The sequence below is a fragment of the Epinephelus fuscoguttatus genome, linkage group LG9 (assembly GCF_011397635.1).
Source record: "Epinephelus fuscoguttatus linkage group LG9, E.fuscoguttatus.final_Chr_v1".
NCBI classification, from domain to species: Eukaryota; Metazoa; Chordata; class Actinopteri; order Perciformes; family Serranidae; genus Epinephelus; species Epinephelus fuscoguttatus.
The window spans coordinates 39,976,819-39,983,479 of record NC_064760.1 but is presented as its reverse complement, the minus strand read 5'-3'; the positions used below and the strand labels follow the sequence as shown (position 1 = coordinate 39,983,479).

Sequence of the window (6,661 nt, the reverse complement as noted above, 5' to 3'; positions counted from 1 at the left end):
ATGCTCATAGTGATCAGTTTGAACTTGACAGATGTGATCACTGTAACGGCTCATCTAAACTCCCTATACATATGAAAATAGATGCATCTGTTCCAAATGTTGTAAATGTCCATGTCCTTATACTTCCATTTATCCATACATTGTCATACATACAGCCAATAAATGGCACCAGAGGGCAGACACAAAAGTTTTTCACAACAACAAACGAGGCAATGATGGAGAAGGTCATAATAATGGACCTTTTAATTGAGGAAGTGTTGTAGACATTGGTGGTCTGTGAAGCCATTAAATACATTGTGACATGTGGACAGAGAATTCATTTCACTATATTATTGATTTGTTTAAAACCTAACCTTAAGCTTTTACAAATACGGACAAAATGAATGAAGTGCTGACAGGGTGCTCCGTGCACGTCTCCATGTGTTTTACCATTTTTGTCTGCCTGTCTGGTGCCTGCCTGTTTGGACCCCAGCTTCCCTGCTCTCTTGCTGGTTTATTGTCTCTACCAAGCCTGCCTGGTATTGATCCCCCCCTGTTTTCTTACTACAAATAAAGCTAAACATTTCACTTCACCTGTCTGGTCTGAGTTATGCTTTTGTGTCCAACCCCAGTGTAAAGAGTTGTTAACTTGGGTAAAACTTCTGTTTCAAAAAAGTTATCATGACCTTGAGGCCAAAACCAAAGGCTGGGACTTTCATCCAAACTCAGTTTGGTAAACCTTTCTTTTACATTCTGACTGTGTAATTCAACTCACACTGCTAATTTGACCGCAGTACAAGTCAGAAATGGTAAAGAAAATGACATTTTCCCTACAGAAGAAATCCCGCGACACCTTCATCACACAAACATATGGCAAGCTGCAATGAATGTTGATTTGTAATTATCACTTCTTATGCATGAAGAAATGGAATTCGTTAAGCCATGTTAGAAAAGAAATACAGGCAATTGGGTTAATTTAAAGGTGTAGAAGACGTGAGAAGACATGGAAGAAGAAATGGAAGATAATATTGAACACAGAGCCAACACCTACCTATTTACTAAGAAAATGGCACTGAGCAAATGTGTGCTGCATTTTTACTGACTCACAGTCTGTGTGTACTCAGTGCCTGGTTTACTGTGTTCATTATAGAGTCCAGTCCAAGAAGCATCCTGTGAGGGGAGGAGAGCTCATTGGCTTAGGATTCTATCAGATCACTAAGCTTAGAAAAGAAATAATAACATAGTGATCATGATTACAAAACTATCTTTGTTCGTGGTTAAACTCTACATTAGGATGCATTTAACATGGGAATAAGAGAAGATTAAGTGATAGAATAAGACAAACAAGAGTGCAGCAGGTGGAGGCGACGATGCTAACAACTGTACCACTTTGTTTGCATTACAATTATCATATTGTGTTCATTAATAATAGCCTAATTGCTTCATTTTTCTAATAATTGTTTGGTTTTTTTTTTCGGGTATATACCAACCTGTTGTCAATCCCAGGCTGTAAAATGCCAATGCTTTGTCAAGCCCCTTGGTGTCTCATAGCAATGCACATAACACTCTTTACATATCTATGTGCTGCACAGCTGAAACACATTATAACATATGGTTAATGTTGTGAAATTGTTGTGGTTAGGCTGACACATTAAAAACAATACTTGGTTAGGTTTGAAAATGTTGCATCTTCATAAATAATCCATTGTCCATGAGGGAACTTGTTTCAAAGGTCTTTACTGAGCCAGTCTTGCAGCATAACTCATATATATATATCCGGCTTCGTGCCTTCAGCATTCTACTTCTTCTGCATGCGTAACATTGACCTTAGCAACTCTAACAGTCTCAGTTCGCCCTCTGCTGGACTCTTAGGTACTGCAACATAACACCCAACGACTAATAATTCTCTCTGCAGGGAGTATCAACTGTAACCAATGTAAATATGCAGATATGTAAATAAGTGTAAATATACAAACAACAAATAATTATCTGCGATACCACATCTCCTCCCCCGTAAAGATCTCACTCTATCTAACAAAGTCCTTGAGACGCACAGGTGACTGTCTCTCTCTCTGGAAACGTCGCACCACTGGTGCAACTAGTCAGTCTGGTTGAGCCTGAGTGCGTGGAGCAGGCTGTGACTCCTGTGGCTCACATGACGAAGGTTGCGGTGTTGTGTCCATCACTGAAGGCAAGCAGCCCTCGGAGCCTGCTTCCGTGTCAGGCAGTAGCCCCAGCTCTGTGTCAGGTTCGCTGGGAACAGTGTCTGTCAGTCTGGCTCTAACCTGATCCACATGCCACTTTATGGTTTGACCACTTGCGATGGTGACGGTGTACGACACTGGACCTGATGAGCTCGCAATGACAGCTGGGATCCACTTTGGACCGTAGGAGTAGTTTCTGATGAACACACTGTCCCCTGGTGCGAATCTTCTCAGTCTTTTCTTTGTGTCATGATTCTCTTTCTGTTTCAGTTGTTTTTGATGCACTCTTGTTTTCACATCAGGCATGAGCAGATCAAAAGCTGATTGGAGTCTCCGTGACATCATCACTTCTGCAGGTGACAAGCCTGTTGTTGCATGAGGTGTGATTCGATAACTGAACAGAAATCTGGACGGTCTGGTTTGCAATGTGTCACCTTTTACCTTCTTCATCCCCTCCTTGAAAGTCTGCACCGCCCTCTCTGCCAGACCATTGGAGGAAGGGTGGAAGGGTGCTGACCTTACATGATCAATGCCATTTTGTTTCATAAATGCCTCAAATTCAGCACTTGTGAAACATGTTCCGTTGTCTGATACCAACATCTTCAGCAGACCAAACACACTGAAACTCTGTCGCAGTTTCTCGATGGTGGTTTGTGATGTAGGTAATTTCAACGGGTAAATGTCCATCCACTTGGAATGAGCATCCACAATGAGCAGAAACATCTCACCAAGGAAAGGCCCTGCATAGTCCACGTGGATCCTGGACCACGGCGACTCTGGCCATTCCCATGGGTGTAATGGTGCAGTGGGTGGTGACTTGTGGTATTTTTGACATTCTTCACACGACTGCGCTTCCCTTTGAATGTTCTCATCCATACCTGGCCACCATACATATGACCTTGCCAGGCCTTTCATCTTTGACATGCCCGTATGAGTCTGGTGCAGAAGCTGCAGTATTTTGTCTCTGCCTTTGGTGGGGATGACTACTCTGGCTCCCCAGAGCACACATCCATCCCTTACACTCAGTTCCATTTTTCTTTGTTGATATGGCTTGAAGCGAGCCTCAGTTTAAGGTGTACTCATGGACTTGGGACAAGATGACATCCTCAGCTGTCCAGCGTTTGATTTGCGTGGTGTCAACTAGTGTGTCGTCCAGTACATCCATCATCAAGACTTGTTTGGTCATCTCCTTTTCAGGTGCTGTTTCCAGCACAGGCAATCTGCTGAGCGCATCCGCATTTGCATGGTGTTTGCCTGGCTTGTACACGATGTTGTACTCATAAGCGCTCAATGTCACAGCCCATCTTTGCACTCTCGGTGAGCCCATCTGAGGTATAGGCTTCTTCATGTTGAAAAGAGAAATCAGCGGCTTATGGTCTGTGTAAATAGTGAAAACTCGGCCGTACAAGTATTTGTGGAATCTCTTGATACCAAACATTACAACTAAGCCTTCTTTGTCAAGTTGAGAGTACCTCTTTTCAGCAGGTGGGTGTGCGTGACATGAACCCCAGCGGTTTTTCACTGCCATCGTCCATCCTGTGTGACAGTACGGTTCCCACACCGTATGGTGATGCATCGCATGAGAGGAGTAACTCTCGGTCGGCAGAGTAGTGAATTAACACATCAGCTGAGTTCAGCAGCGTCTTGGATTTTTGAAACGCTTCCTCTTGTTTCTTTTGCCATGTCCAGTTTACATTCTGTCTCAAAAGTTCATGTAGGGGGGCCAACAGGGTTGCCAGGTTGGGGAGGAATTTGTTGTAATAGTTTAACAAACCCAAGTATGCTTTGAGTTCTGTGACATTTGTGGGAGTAGGAGCATCCATGATGGCTTTAACTTTCTTCTCCACAGGGTGGAGCCCCTGTGTATCCACTCTGTGCCCCAAGTACTCCACTTCTTTTTGCATGAAGGCGCACTTACTTCTTTTCAGCCGCAGACTAGCCTCTTCCAACCTGCTCAACACCTCGGCTAAGTTCTTCAGGTGGTTTGCCTCGTCCTCCCCGCTCACCAAAATGTCATCTAAATAAACAGCCACCAGAGGTATCCTTTTCAAAAGGCATTCTATTGTCCTTTGGAATATGGCCGGCGCAGACGCCACTCCAAAAGGCAGTCTGTTGTACGTGAATAGACCTCGGTGCGTGTTCACTGTCACATACTTTTTGGATTCCTCATCCAGGAGTATTTGTTGGTAAGCGTGACTCATATCTAGTTTGGAGAACTGCTTTCCTCCAGAAAGCGCTGCGAACAGGTCCTCCACTTTGGGTATTGGATACTGTTCCAGGGAAGCCACTGTATTTACAGTAAGCTTGTAGTCTCCGCACAGTCTTACAGTCCCTATAGGCTTCCGGATTAGCACGACAGGCGCCGCCCATTCAGCGTATTTCACTAGCGAGATGATGTCGGTCTATTTCTTCATCTACTTTTGCTCACATGGCAAAAGGAACAGACCGTGGGCGGAAGAAGCGTGGGGTGGCACCCTGTTTTACATGAATGGTAACTTTGGTACCTTTCAGGGTGCTCAACTCCTCTTTGAACACGTCCTCGTGCTTGTTTAACACTTGCTGTAGTGTGTTTTCTGTTGTCTTGATCTTGTGCACTTTTCCAGCTTGTTTTTGATTTCTCTCCAGTCCAGATATATGTCCTCTAGCCAGCCTCGCCCTAGCAAACGGGGGCCGTCCCCTTTGACCACGACAAGGGGCAGTTTCTTTCTCTACTGCTGATATCTGACTCTGACAAGTGTGGCACCAATCACCTTAACAGGATCCCCTGTGTAAATTTCCAGCTTAATTTTGATGGGCCTCAGACTAGGTAGTTTGGTGTGTCTCTATGTCTCTTTAAATGTCTCTTCATTCATGACCATTAGGCAACATCCAGTGTCAGTTTCAAAGGTTACATCTTTCTCATTGAGTTTCATATCCACAGTGTAGGGGTCTACTTTTCTCAGGTGCACTGTGCTCTGTCGCCCTAATTTGTACAGTTTGCTCTGATGCTTTTGTCTACACTTGATGCAGTTCAATGTGAAGGAGTCATCACTTTTACTTTCATCTTCTGTCTCGAGTACTTTGTGAGAATGGTAGCGTGAACTCCGCTTTTTGTCTTTCTTTTCATTTGCAAGTCCATGTTTTTTCTGGTTCAGTTTAGCTTTGCTTCTACAAGCTCTTGCTATATGTCCAACTTTACCACAAGCATGACATTTCTCTTGTTTGTACTTACAGTCTGCTGCGGTGTGCCTGGTCCCTTTGCACCAGTAGCACTCTCTGCTGTCCTCTTTAAAGGTGCGAGCCTCCTGCTGTTCATTGTTTATGCTGAAACATTCTGCCAACGCACCAGTCTGCAGGTCCTGTGCATTTTTATTTGCCATCTCATGTGATACAGCGATTGACAGGGCCTTTTCAAAAGTGAGGTCTGTTTCTGGCAGGAGACGCCTCTGGATTCTGTCATCATTAATCCCACAAACAATCCTGTCTCTTAACATCTGGTGCAGGGTATTGCCGTAGTTACAATCTTGCGCTAAACGGCGCAGCTCGGCCACATATTCCATGACTGTTTTGTTGTGCTTGCGGTTGCGAGAGTCAAATTTGTACCTTTGCACAATTTCACTGGGCTTTGGATCAAAGTGATTTTTCATCAGGAGTACAAGCTCTTTGAAGGATTTATCTTTAGGTTTGTCCGGGCTGAAAAGGTTGCGCATCAGGCTGTAGGTCGATGCTCCTACGACACTTATCAGTATAGCTTTTTGCATGTCTGCACTGTCAATTTCATTGGCCGCGAAAAACTGCTCGAGTATTTCAGTATACTCATCCCAGGTCTGATTCTTGGAATCAAACGCTGTTAGCGTGCCAATTGTAGCCATACCTCTCTTCTTAGCCAGAGGCTAACTGCAGTCACTCGTTAGCTAGCAGAACCTGTACCAACTCCCTCGTGATTTTCTTTTAAAGTCCTTCCGACGGCTGTCCTCCCCCAGACTAGTCCTCGTCGCCAAAAAGATGTTACATCTTCATAAATAATCCATTGTCTACAAGGGAACTTGTTTCAAAGGTCTTTACTGAACCAGTCTTGCAGCATAACACATATATATATCTTTGGCTTCGTGCCTTCAGCATTCTACTTCTTCTGCATGCATAACATTGACCTTAGCAACTCTAACAGTCTCAGTTCGCCCTCTGCTGGACTCTTAGGTACTGCAACATAACGCCCAAGGACTAATAATTCTCTCTGCAGGGAGTATCAACTGTAACCAATGTAAATATGCAAATAATAAGTGTAAATATACAAACAACAAATGATTATCTGCGATACCACAGAAAAACAATCTTGTCTTTGCGTAAAATAAGCCAACCAGTTCCTTACGGAACCTAATGTGACATAAATATGGCACATGAGTGACGTCAGTGCCCATTGACAGTACATAAATGACCTAAAGTTATATTAAAACAACACTGACCTTTGGTGTCCCATGGGACATGAACTGCAGTCTCCA

General features: G+C 43.9%; 1 pseudogene; it reads right to left on the bottom strand.

Annotated features, from left to right (window-relative positions):
* Window positions 1-2,081: 2,081 nt before the first annotated feature.
* LOC125895052 (uncharacterized protein K02A2.6-like) lies at window positions 2,082-6,034 on the bottom strand (annotated as a pseudogene).
* Window positions 6,035-6,661: the final 627 nt, after the last annotated feature.